The 18,087-nt window shown below is 50.4% G+C and overlaps 1 long non-coding RNA gene across 1 annotated transcript in view; it reads right to left on the minus strand.

Annotated features, from left to right (window-relative positions):
• The window catches only part of LOC144824968 (uncharacterized), a 138,202-nt gene that overhangs the window by 11,514 nt on the left and 108,601 nt on the right, over window positions 1-18,087 (minus strand). The gene's annotated exons all lie outside the window — the stretch shown is intronic.

Consider the following 18,087-nt stretch of genomic DNA (forward strand, 5'->3'; position numbering starts at 1 on the left):
AATTGAAGCCAAAGAAAACATTAAAATACAAGCTAACAAACATCGTCGTACTGCCCCTGAGTATACTATAGGGGATCTGATTTGGTTAGCTTAAAAAAATCTCAGATTAGAAGGGCCACGCAAACTTCAACCCAGGTATTTAGGTCCTTTTCCTGTGTCTAAAGTCATAAATCCTGTAGCCTTTAGACTTGAGCTCCCTCCAGAAATGCAAATTCACCCTGTTTTTCATACATCCTTGTTGAAACCTTATCTACCTCCTTTTTGTCCCGAACCCCCTCCACCCCCCATAACTGTGAATAATGAACTGGAATATGAAGTAAGACGAGTGATTGATTCCAGGAGGGTAAGAGGCAGACTTCAGTATCTAATAGACTGGGTTGGGTACTCTCCAGAAGACAGAACCTGGGAACCTGCTGAACATGTACATGGTTACTGGTTAGAAGATTCCACGCCTTACATCCGACAAAACCCCGACCTATAAGGAGGCCTTTAGGGGGGAGAACTGTTAGGTCTTCTAGAAGGGGATCACAGGCTGCACCACAAATACCATAATGCTTTGCACTGGGAGGAGTGGTGTTTTGTCCCATACTGACCTGAGACTGGTCAGCTGACCAGGAAGGGAGAATCTTAAGCACCTAGCGCGATGATGGCGGCACTAGGCTTTCTTTCCTAGTCCCGCACTTCTGTTGGATTCCTCGTCGTGTCAAGCTCCCCCTTCGGTGATCCCGGCAACTTCCCCTTGGATCCTGTCAACCCCCTCACTCCCTGCCCGCCCTCCTGATTCCTCGTTGGATTTTCACTGCTGTTCGTGTTTCCTACCGGACTGCCCGCTGAAGCGCCCTGCGTGTCTGGGTCGGGTTTCTGCTTAACCTTGGAACTGCTCGGCTTGATTAGGTCGGGTGCTATCTTGGAGTTTTGTTTGCGCATTGTATACTTCTTGTTTCTGAGAGGTGTGTCCCCGTGAAGGCAACGGGTCGACACGTTCCTGTTTTGTTTTCCATTCTTTTTGCACAGCGTCTGGAAAACTTTATTGACTCCTCCGCGCATTCGACGAACAGCGTGTGAGAGACGCTGCTCTTTCTCTTCTCTTAGCGAGACGCTTGCTCAGAGTACATTTCATAAGCTGGGACATATCTAGTGCTATTTGCCGCCATAACCAGCCCTCGTGGCCCTTTTGGAAATTGGCCACGAGCACTTGCGTGAGCTCAGTCTTGGGAAAGTTTAATTTTACGTGTGCCGCGCTTCATACTTGTTTGGTGCTTAAGCGAGCTCATTAATAAGCAGAAACGCGATTTTAAAACGCGATTTTAAATTATTACCGTTTTTTTACTAAAGTGTCTAATATTGTTTAATTGATTCCGTATCTTACCAGGACCATTGCCCACACACTTGCACTGCAATTGTGCCCTCACCGCTCTTTTAGCGGGCCGAGTTGACCGGTGAATCCTCGTGTAGCCGCCATCTTGGGTGTAGTTGGGGAGGTCTACCTGTGACATCACGCTGAGCGCTCTAGGGCTCAGACGGCCAGGTCAGGTGAGCCCTATTTAAACCTACCATGCACACGTGCAGCGGTGACGCGCAGCGGTGACGCGCAGCGGGCGCGCCCGACTTGCGCCGGAGTCGAGCCAGAGTCCAGCCCGTCTGCGCCCGTCAGCGCTAAGGTGGCGCTCGAGGTGGAGGACTCTGTGCTGCTTCAGGTTCCTTGTAGGGCTCTCACAGGTATGTCCAGGGAGTTACTATATTCCTATAATACTACTAACACGCACTGTCATGGGATTGTAACCCCTGACAAGTGGTATGGACCCGCTGACCCCAGAGCCTGTCCCGGAAGCTCCCTCTCACAACGCCGTGCTGCGAGGAGGACTTATTAATGCTCGATCACTTTGTAGAAACGCCCAGAACATAAACGACCTGATTGTTGAGATCAATTTGGACTGGCTCTTGGTCACGGAAACCTGGTTAAGACCTTGGTCCAACCCTGATTTGGCTATAGCTCTCCCTCATAATTATCGGATACAGCGCCTGGATAGGAGTGAACAACGAGGAGGAGGGTTGGCAATAATCTACCACAACTCACTTAAATGTTCCATCTACTAATTGGCGACCATCAAAGGTGCTGAAGCCTTAGCCTTTTGTTTAGGTATCCATGATTCCTTCACTTTTTCCGGCGCCCTCATCTATCGTCCCCCCGGCTCTCCTACTGAGTTCCTTGAAACTGTGGGAGATGCACTGAGTGATTTGGTGCTCAGATACTCACACTTTATGGTGTTAGGAGACCTAAACCTGCACTTAGACTCCCCCAAGGAGCCAGGAGTGGGTGGCTTCACAGATATCATTGACATTCTTGGTCTCACTCTCCGAAATCGAGAGCCGACCCATGTAGCTGGACACTTGCTGGACTGTATTTGCTCCAACTCAGCTAGGTTAATGGTTAAATCGCCGCGCCCTCAAATCTGGTCCAACCACTTTTTCATTCCTTTTGATATTGCACTAAACAACAACGTTTCAGCTGACATCATGAAAAATGAAAGATCTGACAACATTTATAAATCTAACTGGAAGACATTTTCCAGCAGACCAGATCTGATAGGAATGTTAAAAGAAGGCACGCCCGTTCTAACAGGCGATACTTCGATAGACAATCAGAAATTCTGTGACTGGATAGGTACGGCTGGCGATCTATTAGGACCAGCTGGCAGGAAAAATTCAGCTGCCATTAAGGGCAAAAGGAATGCCCCATGGTTCTCGCCTGCCCTGAAGTTAGAGCTGGGAAAAGTGAGAGCACTTGAGCTGAGATGGTGCAGGAAATACGAGGGGGCTGCTCGTAATATCTACAAATCAGCCAGAAGGCATTACCATGCAGGGATTAAACTAGCTAAGAAAGCCCACTATCTACAGGCCATATCCATGGCGGGCTCTGGACAAAAAGAAATCTTTAAAATAGTAAAAGATTTCACTAACCCATCGGCCCTGTCACAAGAGATTCCTCCATCTCAAAACCTCTGCAATTCGATCGCTGATTACTTTGAAAATAAGATCCTTGACATTGTGAAGACCTTTCCCCCGACACCTTCTACTCCAGGCAACCTAGAACTGGTTGAAGGAGTTGAGACAGTAAGGAGGATCCCTTGCCTCGAGTCTTTTGCACCTGTCTCCCTTGAGGAGACCTTTAAAGCCATTCTAGCTAGTAAATCTGGATCTCCTTTTGACCCATGCCCCCCTTTGGTTTTGCAGGCATCGGTGGAGGTTGTTAATCCTACCATTAACAGCATCATAAATTCATCGCTAGCCACAGCAGCAATTCCTAATGAATGGAAGCTCGCAGCAGTTAAGCCCCTCCACAAAAAGGCCCTAGCTGACCCAACGACCCTCTCTAACATGCAACCTATATCCCTGCTCCCTTTGGTGTTCAAACTGGTGGAAAAGTTCGTTAACAGCCAACTTACGAGCTTTCTGGAGGAGAATAATATCCTACATCCCAACCAGTCTGGGTTTCGGTCGAAACATTCTATGAGTCTGCCCTGTTGTTCACAGCAGAGACCCTACGAATGGCCATAGACCAGGGAAAGAAGGCTGTCCTGATTTTATTAGATCTGTCGTCAGCCTTCGACACGGTCTCACACAACATCTTAGTGGACCGGTTGGTGGCCGCAGGAATAGGAGGGGCGGTCTTGGGTTGGCTTAGGAACTTTTTAAACAACAGACGCCAAATTCCAGTTCTGGGCAAATTCCAGTCGGAAGCTAAGGTCATCAGCTCCGGGGTCCCCCAGGGCTCGAGGTTAAGCCCTGTTCTTTTTAACCTATATATGGTACCCCTGATTGAGCTAATTGCATCATTTCATATCAGTACAATATCATATGCAGATGACACTCAGCTCATTCTGGTACTGGATGGGGAACTGCCTGGGGCGGAGGAAAACCTGAAAAATTGCCTAACAGCTACATTTAAATGGATGACTGAGAATCATCTTAAATGCAATTCCGGCAAGACGGAGATCTTGCCTTTCAGAAATCAAAATCTGTTTTCCCCGAAAAACTGGTGGCCGGATGATGCTGAAGCCCCCCCTGATACCATCTTGTCTGCTCGAAACCTGGGCATTAAATTTGATGACCAACTGTGCTTTAAAAAGCAAGCGGTGGCCGGAGCTGGTATGTGTTTCCACATAATTAAATCTCTGAGGAAGTTTTTTGATCTTCTTCCTCCGTCAGCCAGAAAATCAGTCGCAGTTGCCTTAATAACCTCGAGGCTGGATTACTGTAACAGCCTATATGCTGGAGTCAATAAGTCCGTACTCCATAGGCTACAGATGGTCCAACATGCTGCTGCCTGGCTGGTGCTACGTTGGCCCCGTAAGTCATCTGCGTCAGCTGCGCTTAAAGCGCTGCATTGGTTACCAATTGGCAAAAGGATCCTATTTAAGATCTTGCTGATCACATTTAGAGCCTTTCAACAGCAAGGGCCTATATACTTGTGTAACGGGTTTAAACAGTACCATCCTACCCGTTGCCTGAGGTCTGCTAATCAGAACTTGCTAATAATCCCCAGATTCAGACTGGCTACCAAAGGAGGAAAATCTCTCTTCGTCCTGGGTGCTAGGGCATGGAACAAGCTTCCACCTTACCTTAGGTCATTGTCCCATGAAACCCAGTTTAGGAAAGCTTTAAAAACTTGGGTGTTTTCTCTTACAGATGCGGCCTGCATAGCATTGGCGTAAAGTGTAAAGCGTTTCCATTAAGTTGATCTCTTTCCCTCAACCATGTCATCTGGTTGTCCGAGCGCCAAGATACTCCTTGGAGTGATAGGTGCGCTATAAAAGTGTCCCTTACATTACATTTACATTACATTCTTTTGGAAATCATTTTTTTTTGTTATTGCTCCAAACCACCGGATATTGAGTGGTGTTTGTTCTTTCTTCGTTGGAACTATTGGAACCTGTTTTCTGTTAGAGACCAAGTCGCTACTATTGGGTCACCGTTACTAAAGTCCTGCTGCATTGATGTTACGGGTAAGTGTGGGACATCACACACACCTTAGTATTTCTAGCGGGAAAGCTACTGGGTACATACACATTAGTAGAGTAACATTGTGCTGTTCTTTTTCTTGTTTCCACTGCAGCTATAGCCGCCCCTCCTACCTGACAACCCCTTCAGCGGATAGACCACTGACTTGGTCTCTTCCTTTTCTGGGGTTGCCTGTTCTCCCTTCATAGTCCCTTGGACACAGTGGTGGAGGCAATCCTAGGGAAGGTTGAGGCATCAGCTTCGCTCCTGAGGTATTGGACTTCTGTCTGGATACACCCTGAACCTGACATAGTGAATGTGAGCATACTTTCCATATTACAGGAGAATGGGAATTAAAGATGGAACGGCTCCTGTTTTCCCTGGGATATTTTATGTGTGTGGCAAGAAAGTCTATTATAGGTTAAATGCACATTGGTACTGGAGCTGCTATTTTGGGATTGTTTTTCTCAAAATGTACCATTTACAACGTGAGGATAATAGTGTAAATGAAATAAAACAAGGGCTAATACATAGAAAGAGAGCAAGTTTTTCAGAAATAGTTGGTGATATATTTGGTGCACTGATACCCTCAGTTGGAGTTGTTTTAAATTCACACAAAATTCCAAAATTGTCCACAGTGGTCGACCGTTTAGCAACAGATACTGCTGGTGGTTTCTTGATGATTGATACCGAAAGGGTGGGATTCAGATCAATGGTTTTGCAAAATCGACTTGCCCTTGATATCCTTTTGGCAAAAGAGGGTGGAGTCTGTGGCATGTTGAAAATTCAACACTGCTGTACTTATATCCCAGATAAAAATAAAGGGATAGAAGGATATATACTAGAAATATTACCAAATTACATAATGATTTAACACAACTGGAGGTTGACGGTGTTTGGGAGAAACTTTGTAATAGTAACTCTGCCGTTAGTAAGTGGTTTTCTACTTTTGGAAGTAGCTTATTAGGGAAAATAATAATGCCAATACTTTCAATACTGATAGTAGCGCTAGTAATATTAACAGCGTATAGGTCTTGTAAATGCATAAAGGAAAGAAAAGATACAACAAAGAATAAAAGAAGAGGAACAAGCATTTGCAATGCAATAGGTCTCACAGTTGTGAAAGTTTGAGCTATTGTCATTGTATATGGCAATGCCTTTTATTTACGTGTTGGTTTTTAAAACCTAAATAAAAGGCTTTGTCGTTTACAATGCCAATAGCTTAAACTCTCGCCAGTGCGAGACCTATTGCATTGCAAATGCTTGTTGGCTTTAAAATTCTGGTTACCCTATGAAGGGAGATGAAGCCATATGATACACAGTGGCACCCTGTCCTTTGGCAGGTAAGGTGCATCACTTTGTTCGTCTAGTGAAATTTGCCCATTCAGGTTTTTGTGTCTAAATCGGTAACAGTGTGATCTTAAGTGGTTATGACATATTTGCGCTATCAACAGTTACCTTGCATAAGTATAAGTATATCGATGATAATGCTATAGTGAAAATGTACACTTCAGAGTGATGCGTCTGGAAACCATTGCAAACCTCGTTCTCTGTAGACTCCCTGGCGAATTCGCACATTCTCTGGGCCATGCAACAGACACATCCTAAAAGTTTAGTTTCGCCAGCTGGCTTGGGTACTGACTACTAGAATGCTACTACCCTACCGCCGAATGCCAACACATGGGCACACTAGAAGCGTCACGAACACTGTCTGACTTTAATGACGTATCCCATCCCCCGAGTGCAGCGGAGGCGTGCGCGCGCTTGGACTTGTGCAAGCGTTCAAGAATTGGGAATGGATTCGGCATGAATCGGAAAGCGTGCAATTACGAGCTACTGTAACCCCTTCCTCGATGCCCAGGAAATCCCGGCTCTGCTTCTTCCTGTCACTTCTCCGAACTTTAAAGGGGTAGGGAATGCACACCTTTGTTTTCAAAAGTCCAAGTTCATCCATATTAATTAGTGTTGCGTGCTCCTTGGAAAAGTGCCATGCCCGATGACACTGAAGAATTGAAAACCGATATTATGGGGCGATTTTCACCCCATCCCAAAGGCACAGCTATTCTGAGTGCATCTTGCCTTCTCAGTTCAAACCTCGTTTCAATCTTTTTCTTCTGCGTAAACATCCATTTACTCATTCTTTACTTTTTAATCCACTTAATTCTGCATGCTTAGAGTAATGCCATTTCTCAAAAGTTTCTCATGTTTTTGATGTGCCCATCCAGACCTCTCTTCAAAAACACGTACTGACGCATATATTTATCCAGAAGCAGTGTTTATTAAAATCCCAATGCATTTCGGGCTGCTGGGGCCCTTCGTCAGGGGTCACTACAATGAACAATAGAACACATATGTATTATTTAATTTCACCAATGTGTAAATTAAATGTCATCTGTACAAACATTTGATTAAAAATACATCTCACTCTTCCTCTCCCTAATATCTGCCATATAACTAAATAATCACATATTTTACTCAGTGTGTAATCAGGAAACCTCTAGCAACTCTTATTTTAAAATAAGCACCCTTTGCCAACGTCATATTTAACCATTTGTTTAATTAAATTCCTCCAAAATCGAACCCTCTACTTGTGAAACAACCCTTCCCTTTACCCAGCTTTCAGCTACATAACTCTACACATTCGCCAAACCGGATCCTGTCCACCATTATTATTTAAACATCTCTCTGTTCCCCTTGCACAACTCAAACCTTGCGCATCATTCTTCTCAGTTCTAATCACAAACCTGCAACATTTAATTTACCCACACGGTCACGAATTGTGCTTTCCCTCGCTTTTTTCACCTCACGTACCTGCTCATAAACCGGTCCGTCCTCATCTTTCTGACAAAAGGAAGTGTTTCCCATCCCTAACCTCCCTCCAATTTAAATCCAGAGCTTGTGCTGTAAACATTATTAATGCTTTATTTGATTAAGATGGACAATTCACAATGTCGCATAAGATTTTTGGCTACATTTGCGCAGCTTCATGGTGGTGATTTTCTGAGTATATTTATTGCATTGTGGGTAATGTAGTACTAAGTGTTTAAGTTCGTAGTGTGATCAGCAAGTGAAACCGGGTGGCTAATTAGCAGCACAATGAAATGGGAGGAGTTTACAGCACAAGCTCTGGATTTAAAATAAGAGTTGCTAGAGGTTTCCTGATTACACACTGAGTAAAATATGTGATTATTTAGTTATATGGCAGATATTAGGGAGAGGAAGAGTGAGATGTATTTTTAATCAAATGTTTGTACAGATGACATTTAATTTACACATTGGTGAAATTAAATAATACATATGTGTTCTATTGTTCATTGTAGTGACCCCTGACGAAGGGCCCCAGCAGCCCGAAATGCATTGGGATTTTAATAAACACTGCTTCTGGATAAATATATGCGTCAGTACGTGTTTTTGAAGAGAGGTCTGGATGGGCACATCAAAAACATGAGAAACTTTTGAGAAATGGCATTACTCTAAGCATGCAGAATTAAGTGGATTAAAAAGTAAAGAATGAGTAAATGGATGTTTACGCAGAAGAAAAAGATTGAAACGAGGTTTGAACTGAGAAGGCAAGATGCACTCAGAATAGCTGTGCCTTTGGGATGGGGTGAAAATCGCCCCATAATATCGGTTTTCACTTCTCCGAACTTGCCACCCCAGCACACACACGCGCAGTGCAAACAGCCGGCGGCTGCGGGAGCGCGCCACCGAACGGACTCGCGGGCTGCCAGCAACATGAGGCACGGCCGCCATTTTGCAAGCGCTACACTCGCCACTGGAGGAATCGAGTGGGGGCAGTGCTGCTGCCACTACACACAGGGAAGAAAGCCAGAGCTGGGATGTGTGTGCACAGGGGTGTCCCCTACCCTCCGAGACCCTGCCCCAACCTGTCTTGTGCTGTAGTGTAGTTCCTATATTCCGAATAGGCTCTGCGCATTGGAATAGTGTATCCTGTAGTTTTGACGTAGGACTGAAGTCGACTAGGCCTCTACCGAATATACTTAACTTAATTGTGTGTGTGCCAGCTAGCTCAGAGGTCACTAGAAACTTTCTCGAATGAACAAGAAGGGATTCGTTTCTGATAACCGCATAAACATGACAACTTTGTTTCCCAAGAATAAGAAATATATCTCTAGAGTAGGTGCAGAGAAATAGAGAGACGGGCGTTTTCAATAAAAGGTATTTATTGAACAGTCTTCTTTCTCAAGCATAAGAAATGAACTGCTGCAATCGTAATACTTGCGGTAAAGTACAAAGCATACAGTACGGAGAGTATTATAAAATAATACTGTAAAAGCATGATATGGTTTCTAAGCCATAAAAATACCTGAAATGCATAAAATACATACAGTGATAAATAATGACTAAAAGTACTCAACTGGTGCTTCTAAAATACGCCTACCCCGGTGTACCTAACCTAGGTCTAGTACAAGGGAAGAAGTAAGTGAGGTGTAGCTTAGTTTTAGTATGCTTTGCCAAGAATCTATGAGGTGCCGGGTTTTTAGGAACCCGGTGGTGCCAGGGGGTAGCACCCGAGGACCTCTGAGTTCTCCCTTGTTCCGGACCACAGAAACACGGAGTCTTCTAGTTACCGTCAAAGATCAAGTTTTATTGGTAGCTACCAAGTAACACGTGTCCCAGAAGTACACCACACGGAGTGTAGGTTCTCGGGAGACTGTTCGTTGTTACAGAACCAGCCGTCTCCTTATATACAAAAATAATAGCTGCAAGCAAGAATTCCTGAGTTTATGATATGGCTATACACATATTTCTACAATAATACAAAGAGCGGAGTCATGTAAGCAAGCCTATATTTTAGATGTCCAGTTTGTTGATAGATTACCCAGTTAGGCCTGGAACTCCCATCAGATATCGACGAAACCTTAATAAAGAAAGGTACAACCCAGTCATAAAACTGGCCATAAACAAGGAATGTGGACAGGTGCATGTTTGCAGAAAGCATGGTCTGTATGTCGTGAATGGTTTGTGGAATGTTATGTATTGATGCTATCGTATTCGGCCACTGGGCGAGGAGCTGCCCAAACAGGTTTGGCCGAAGGCAATGGAGTCAGTTGGGACAGGTCAGGGGGAAGTCACGGAAAGGTGGACGTGTCCCTCTTGATCAAGCTCGACCTTTAATTGACTTAACATGAGGGCAAGATGCAAGATGGATGCCGTTCACAAAATGGAGTTTAAGGGATGGGGACGGAAACTACGATTTTGGGGTGTTGGCAACCCTCGATTGTGACGCAAATACATAGGAATGATGTCCTAATTATTATCGGTTCATAGATACCAAAATCGTCTTGGTGCGTTGAGGTTTTGTGACACGGGTATTGGACCTCGATATCGGGAAAACACCAGGGTCCGGATTTTCGAGAACCACAGACCCTCCTTTTGCCCTCATATAAGGCAATAACTCATGCTAATCTGAGTCCAAATCGGTATGAAGAAATTTGTGGAGATGTTGCTGTAGCATCATTCTGTTACTCAGCTCGTTCTGTGACACAGGCTTCCGTACACACGAGGTAGCACAGAGGCCACATAGTGCAGGAGCACACTGTATACATAGGCAAAACATGAACAGAAGTGCCAAGGTCATCCCAATGAAAATCAAAATTTTCCATCCCCAGGCAGTGATCAGCTCCCAGAACCACCCCAGCAGGGACCAGTCCCCTTTCTCAACGTGAAGGGAACCAGATATTTCGTGTAGTTTGGAGATGGCCTGGTATACTGTCGGTGCGTTATCAGGGATGAATATGCAACAACTGGATTGGATGACTCTACACACACCACCACGATCGGCGAGTATGATGTCTAAGGCAATTCGGTTCTGAAGGGTCATAAGTCGATCCAACTGAAGCTCGGTTGTCAGATTGCCAAGTGCTCCGGCCGTCGTAGTCACGGCGGATTCAACTATCCTCGATAACTGGCGAATATTTCTGCTGTTCACCATAGGCCCCCAAAATGGCAGAAAACCCTTTGCGAAGTCAGCGAATTCCTGACCCGCGGTGTCGTCTTTACTCACGACACCCCTAGCTGTCCTTGTCCGATGGTAATCTGCTCTGGCCGTGTAGGTGGGAGGCAGCAGAAATGAGATAAAACATGTACCTGAGAAATCAGGGGGCAACCACGTGTAGGCTTGGTCGTGGCAAACGAAATACGTGCCTTTGGCTGCCAAAAGTATAGGGGAAGTTCGGGAAGTAAATACATATGTTTCCGTGCAAATGCTCTTTCCTAACTGTGCTGTGGGGTCCCTACCAATACCCTGTAAGCATAAGTGACCTCGGTGGGGCACTATCCAAACTGGGCGGGATTTCTTTGCTGCCTGGCTCTTGACCAGGTAAACCCCATGTTTATTCACGTTCCAACGGGTGTAGGGACTGAGTTCATCTTTGGGCATTGTCAGATATGTGTCGATATCCCTACTCATATTTCTTATCCCTGCAATTAGTGCCTTGTTATTGGAATCGCTCGCAGTGGAACGGGTCGGGTATGGTTCTAGGGCGAATAGGAACATGGTCTGGAAAGCCCACAGAGAACCATAGTAGCTGAATGGCAAAATGAAGTATGGGATCCCCTTATCGGTTGTGTGTGACATAAGTCCGCATATCCAACAGTTTGATATGTTCATTACGGACTGGTGTTGGTGTAGGAGCTGAATGAAAGAATTGTTTACAAATTCGAGTCTTCGGGCAGACTCGTGTTCAGGTAGAGGGTGAAAGTAGTGTGGAGAAATAGTGGGAGGAGATGGTGGCTGGGTGTCATTTGAAAAGCTAACTTTAAATACGAACAGAGTATAACCAGTAAAAAACACAAGTATGCTACATAACATTAAAACACATAGCATCGGGGGCGTGGCCAAGATGGCGGCTTGAAAGGACGCGGATTGCGAGGCTCCCCGGCCCGGTGTCCCTCACGCACGATTTCCTGGCTGCCACCCCCTTGTGCCCCTGCCCAAATTCGGCTCACGCCGACCTCACTCCCTTGGGGGACCACTAGCCGAGTTTCATGAGCCGGCGACCGCTGGAACCCCGCTTTTCCCGTTGCTGCCAAACCCGGTGCGCCGGCGACGAAGGTTAGAGCCCTTCCGCCGCACACCCACGCATCGGCGGCTGCGGTCGCTGACCGAAGCTCCACACCTACGAGCGGCGGAGCACAGAGAGGCGACCTGGGCGACCTACGGCGGAGAGCCCGATCAGCTGGTGATCCCGGCCGCCCCCGGACGGCCTGTGCCCAGCCGCCAGCCAACCGCCGACTCCAGGCCCCGGCGCGGGCCTTCAGGCGACCACCCGCGCCTTTTCTTGAAGGGCCTGTGGGGACTTGCCCTGCACAGAAGACGGGCTGCCGGCCCAGCGCACCTTCACCAGCCCCCCCCACCTCATCGGCTGCCTCCGGAGAGGCCGCTCCAGTTCCGGCGGCTGCACCCTCTCGGGGCCTTGAACGGCCCTCTACAAATTTAGGCCCCGGCGTGGGCCTACAGGGCGGTGACACAGGCTCACCCCGCCGCCCCCCCCAGAGCTACAAACCGGGCGGGACTTTGGTCGCTTGCCCTCCACGGATCTCCGGACCCCCCTCGCACCTCTGACCTCCGGCGGGGGGGACCCACCTGTGCTGCGGCCTACCCCTCCCCCCCGGCCTCTCCGAAACCTACGAGGACTCTGGCCTCCCTCGCCCCGGCGTGGGCCTGCTGGGCGACCGGAAGAGTCGCAGTCCATTGCGCCACGCACGGCGGTCACTCAACGAGGCAGCACCAGCCTTCAGAACACTTTAGGTCCCGGCGTGGGCCTACCGGGCGGAGACGCAGGGCCCTTCCACTAGCTGCCAGGCGTGGGCCTGCTGGACGGCCGAAAGGCCCACCATCCACCGCGCCATCTGCTGCGGTCATCACACGAGGAGACATCGGCCCGCCGCCTGCGCCCTGCGGCCTCCCCGCCCCCTGGCCTACCGGTGGAGGAGCACTCCGACGGCGTGAGACACCACCCAGCTGCAGTGACCCTCTGGACGGGAGATATAAGGTGAGCTGCGCACTGCGACCTGGACTGCCAGCCTTCCCCTCCCCCGGACCCTGCATTTCCTGTGTAGTGGCCCTCGGCTGCTGTGGTCGACATCGCGGACTTGTTGGGAGGGGCCGTTGGCTCCAGCTGCCTGCCGGCTGCCTGCTGCCCACCATCCACCGGGATCCCCGCGCAGTCCGTGGATCCCTCTGCGACATCCAACTCACGAGCCTCACGAGACTCTCTTCTTGCTAATGCCGGGGCTCAGTTCTCCTGCCTGACGCCCAGACGCTCCCCCTGGGCCCGTACTGCTCCTCCTCCGGCCACATATAACCCCGCTTAGTGCATTGCCCTAACCCGGACATTCTGGTTACCCCTACCATCAATCTCTCACTGGCTACTACGCACTCTGAGCGCCGCCCTTGCGACTCCCTTGCGACGGACAGCGGTCCCCGGACCAGCCCGCGGACCCCCCTGCTGCATCTCTGCGCTTGACCTCTCGCATTACCCAGGGCCGGCTCCGCATCACCCGCTGACCCTCACGGTTGGCCTCGCTTCGGTGGCTGGGCGATCACTCGGCGGCTCCGACGACGCCCGCTGGCCGAGCCCCTCACCCCGCTTGGGACATCATGACACAATCTACTCGCAAAGGTGGCCGGAATGTTGTGGACCTCATGCATAAGGCAGCGGCGAAGGGAGATAAGACCCAGCCACAGTCGTCCCCGAGGCCCCCCACGAGCCCTCAGACACCGGACGAGGACTCCGCTCCCATCACGAAGGCCTTCCTGGCCTCCCTTTTCAACACATTGCGAGAGGACTTCCAGACTTTGAAACAGGACATTGCCGGGGAACAGCGCGAACTCCGTCGTGACATTGATGGTCTGGGTGAGCGGGTTGCCTCTCTGGAGGACGCTGATCGGTCCCGCAGCGGGGAGGTGGAGAGACTCCAGCAGGAAATCCTGCGACTTCAGGATCAGCAGGTGGATTTACAGTCGCACTCTGAAGATTTGGAGAACCGCTCCAGGCGGAATAACATACGGGTCAGGGGTGTTCCGTTGAAGGCTGAAAAAGACAATGTGACCAGCTATCTCCAAGACCTATTCAGGGACATCCTGGGTGAGCCGAGCGACTTTGAAATCCGAATCGACCGGGCTCACAGGGTAGGCATGGCACGCAGAGCACCTGCACCACCTCCGGACATTCTGGCGTTCCTCCCGGACTTTCCTCTGAAGGAACGCATCCTTAGAGAAGCCAGGAAAGCACAGCCCATTAGATTTCGAGAAGACCCTGTAGCCCTCTTTCAGGACCTCTCCAACATCACCTTACAAAAGCGTAAGTCCTTCCGGCCCGTGACGAACTTCCTGCGAGATGCCGAGATACCCTACTCCTGGGGTCACCCGTTCCGCCTGATCTTCAAATGGAACGGCTCCCTTCATCAACTCAGATCACTCCGTGACGCCTGCTCCCTCCTAGGGATAGCCATGCCGGAAGGTTCCAACTCCAGAGACGCCTCTCCGTCCCGGTCACAGGAGGACCCATCTCGCCCTACAAGAGACGGCTGGCAGACAGTTCGCAGGAGGAGGACGCCGAGACCCATCCCAAAGCCGGACCCAATCACGGTCGCCCAAGAACGTGAAGCTGCAGTACAGGAAGTGGCGGATAACACAGCACCCGATCAGTAGAACTTTGACCTTGTCGGGGGTGCGCTTTCACTCGCACGTAGCTTAACTGGGGGTTGGGCCGGGGAGCCGCCAATTGGGCTGCAGCCATGGTACCCCTTTCTTTGACTTTCTGCGGACCTGTGCCCTGCACGACTAGGCCCGAGACTTTTACCAGTTGTTGTTGGGGGGGTTGTTCTGGGAGGGGGAGGGGGGTTTGGGGGACAAGGGTTCAATACTTGGAGGGGGTTGGGAGGGTCCACTCTGTTGGGGTTAGGGTGGCCGAGGGAGGGAGGGAGTTGTGGGAGGGATCCAGTACGCCATGGGGCCTTTACACACACCACGGGCTCCCTATGTTTTACGTCGCTGCGCAGCGCCTTGCACTCATAATCCAGCTTGTTCCCTTGTGCCGTGGTGATGCCTGATACGATTAAAATCCTATCTCTTAACGTCAAGGGCCTTAACAATCCGATAAAGCGTAGAGCTATCATCTCTTACTTGGAGAACTCTGAAGCCGACATCTGCTTACTACAGGAAACCCACCTCTTAGCTAAAGATTGGCATCGGTTGCGCTCCCGCGCCTTCCCGCAGCAATTTTTCTCCTCTCTCCCATCTAAGAAAGCCGGGGTGGCTATCCTCATATCTCGGCGCTTCAAGGGCAAGGTGGGGGCCAAGGTAGGGGAAATCAAAGGACGCCTTCTAGCCCACACTTTCCTAATAGGCGACACTGCATACACAATAGGATCCATCTACTCCCCCAACACAGGTCAAGAGCCCTTCTTAATCTCCGCGATCTCTGAAGCGCTTCAAGCTCCTCACACCCACATGCTACTCGGGGGGGGACATCAACCTCGTCATGGATACCGACAGGGATAGATCGGGGCGCCGCTACGGGGACACCGGGGCACTTTCGCAAAAAGGCGTTACCTGGCTGCATGATAGAGACATCTCGGACCTTTGGAGGCATACACACCCCCTCACAACGCAGTACACATTTTACTCACACGTACACCACACTTACGCGCGCATAGACCACTTCCTAGGATCATCAGGCCTCCTTCCTCACATCGCCACAGCGTCGATTGTCCCGGCAGCCCTCTCCGACCATGCGGCATTGGAATTGTCACTCAACGTGCCCAGGTCGCCACGCACCCCGGGGTCGTGGAGGCTTAATGAAACCCTCCTGCAGAAGCCGGCGGTAGCCCACCAGCTTCATAAATGCATATCAGATTACTTGGCCACCAACGACACCCCTGATGTATCGGTGTCGTCTTTGTGGGGGGCTTTGAAAGCTGTCGTCCGAGGGGAGTTGATAGCCATATCGGCCGCGGACGCTAAACTTCGCAGAGAGAAGAGAGGTGACCTCTCCGACAAGGTCGCGGAGCTGGAGAGAGCGCACAGCCGCCCCAAGAATTTGGCGCCAACTTAAAGCCGCCCGGGCTCAACTAGCCAGCCTCGACACCGACCGAGCGGAATTTGCCGCTCTCCGCCTTCGCCACACATATTATGTGGGGGGCAACCGTACCGGCCGGCTTCTGGCCAGCGCCTTGAAAGCCAAGCTTCAACGCTCCAAAATCACGACACTACTGGACGACGCCGGCGACGCCGTTACGGAGGACGTACAGATTGCTTCAGCCTTTCGGTCCTTCTACGCCTCTCTGTACAGCGCGGACAGGGCGTCACCGGCAGACATAGATACATATCTGCAATCTGCTGATATCACGCCGCTATGCCCGGCAAGCACGGAAGCCCTAGATGCCCCTATCCGTGCCGACGAGATCCTCGCTGCTATTGCGCGCCTGCGCCCGCTTAAATCCCCGGGCCCTGACGGCTTCTCGGCAGGCTTTTATAAGTCCTTCGGCCAGGTCCTGGCGCCTGTCCTCGCCAGGCTGTTTAACTCCTTTGAAGGCCCGAGTTCCATCCCACCCGATATGCTGGCAGCTGATATCGTGGTCCTGCCTAAGCCGGGCAAACCCCCGACGCATTGCTCCGCGTTCCGCCCCATCTCCCTGCTCAATCTGGATCTGAAGCTGTTTACGGGGGTGCTTGCGGCTCGTTTAGGTCCATGCCTCCCGGGCATCCTCGAACCGGACCAATCGGGCTTTGTCCCGAATCGCCAGTGCAGCGACAACACAAAAAGGTTCCTGCATCTCGTGGACAAGGCTCACTTTCAGGTATCGGATTCTGCCCTACTAGCCATCGATGCAGAGAAGGCCTTCGACCGTGTCGACTGGACCTACCTGCGGGCTGTGCTGCGACGCTACCGCCTGGGCGACCGGTTTCAGGCCTGGATCGCGAGCTGCTATCACCGTCCCTTGGCCCGTGTCCGGTTGGGTGGCCTCAAATCAGAACCCTTCGAGATACAGAGGGGTACCCGCCAAGGATGCCCTCTCTCGCCCCTACTATTCGCCCTGTACGCGGAACCCTTGGCGCAAAAAATTCGGGACAACCCTCACATTACAGGGATGTCTTTCGGCAACGAACCCCACGTGGTGGGATTGTACGCGGACGACATAATCGCCGCATTGGACCGTCCGTCCAGCTCCATACCGGCGTTCCTGGCGGAGCTGGAGCAATTCGGCGCGGTGTCCGGTTTCAAAGTTAACTAGGGGAAATCCTTGATCCTGCCCCTGGGACGCCATGCCCTTCCCAACAGCCCGCCGCCTACCTTCGGCTGCAAATTACGGTCCACTGCTCGGCTTCCGTACCTGGGGATCACCCTGACCTCTTCCACGATCTCGACGGTCAATCATAACTATTCTTCTTTAACATCCCAGATCCGGGCCGACTTCGCGCGCTGGTCGAAGCAACCCCTCTCCCTGCTTGGCAGGATCGCGGCGGTGAAGATGTCGGTCCTGCCCAAGATATTGTACATTTTTCAGACCCTCCCGATATCCCCGCCTCCGGGAATGCTAGCTGACCTCCAACACGACATTCACCAGTTTGTGTGGGAGAAGAAACGCGCCAGACTACATAGACGAGTTGCGCACAGGACCGTGGACGAGGGCGGCCTTGGGATCCCGAATCTATTGCAATATTTCCAGGCCTCGCAAATTCGATACCTGGTAGAATGGTACCGACCCGAGTCAGAGAAGAGATGGCTTTTTCAGGATAGGGCAATGGCTCAGACCTCTTTGTGGAAGGTACCATTTCTTGCTCGCCAGCACAGACCGCGCTATCTCCTCCGCTCCCCTATTACTCGGACCACTATGGCAACCTGGGACATGGTGGCGGTCAAACGGGGCCTCACGACCTTCCCGTCTCCACTTACCCCTCTCTTTGATAATCCCGCATTCCCACCTGGCACGGACGCTCGAGCTTTCCTGCAATGGCGCGATACGCCTTGCCGATCGGCCGGCCACCTCTTTGATCTGGAGGGTTTTCTCTCTCTCGCTGACGTCTCGCAAGCCTACGGGGTGGATAAACCACAC

The sequence above is a fragment of the Lissotriton helveticus genome, chromosome 3_1, assembly GCF_964261635.1.
Source record: "Lissotriton helveticus chromosome 3_1, aLisHel1.1, whole genome shotgun sequence".
In the NCBI taxonomy this organism is placed as follows: Eukaryota; Metazoa; Chordata; class Amphibia; order Caudata; family Salamandridae; genus Lissotriton; species Lissotriton helveticus.